Genomic DNA, 527 nt, shown 5'->3' with positions numbered 1-527 from the left:
ACCTGTCGTATTGGATTAGGGCCACCCTCCTCCAGTGTGGCCTCACCTTAACTTGAAAAATTACTCCTTCAATGACCCTATTTCCAAAGAAGGTCACCTTCTGGGATCCTGGGGGCTAAGACTTCCAACATACAGATGGAGAGGTACTCAACTGAACTCGTAGCAGAGCACAGATCCAAGCACACGGGCACACGGCAGGGACCCGCCCCGGGGGGTATGCACACGGGCACACGGACCAGCACCCACCACGCTCCACTTGAGTGAGGGCACAGTCAAGGCCCTCCAACCCCCAAAACACGGACGACCTGAGACAGGCTCGGTGCCTTCCAAAGCGTCCCAGAGAGACGGAGCCCCGACTGCCTGTACCTCTGGCCTCCCTACTGGCTCCTGCCCTCTTGTCTCCCACATAAAGCTTTCACCCCCAGTCTTTATGTTGGGCCCAGACAGGTCACAACACAGTGAATGCAGCGGCGACCGGAGAATAGAGCTGCCCTCTCTGCAAAAATGAAAAGAATACGACTCATCCC

This window comes from Prionailurus viverrinus, chromosome A2, assembly GCF_022837055.1.
Source record: "Prionailurus viverrinus isolate Anna chromosome A2, UM_Priviv_1.0, whole genome shotgun sequence".
NCBI classification, from domain to species: Eukaryota; Metazoa; Chordata; class Mammalia; order Carnivora; family Felidae; genus Prionailurus; species Prionailurus viverrinus.
This window is presented reverse-complemented; position numbering follows the sequence as displayed.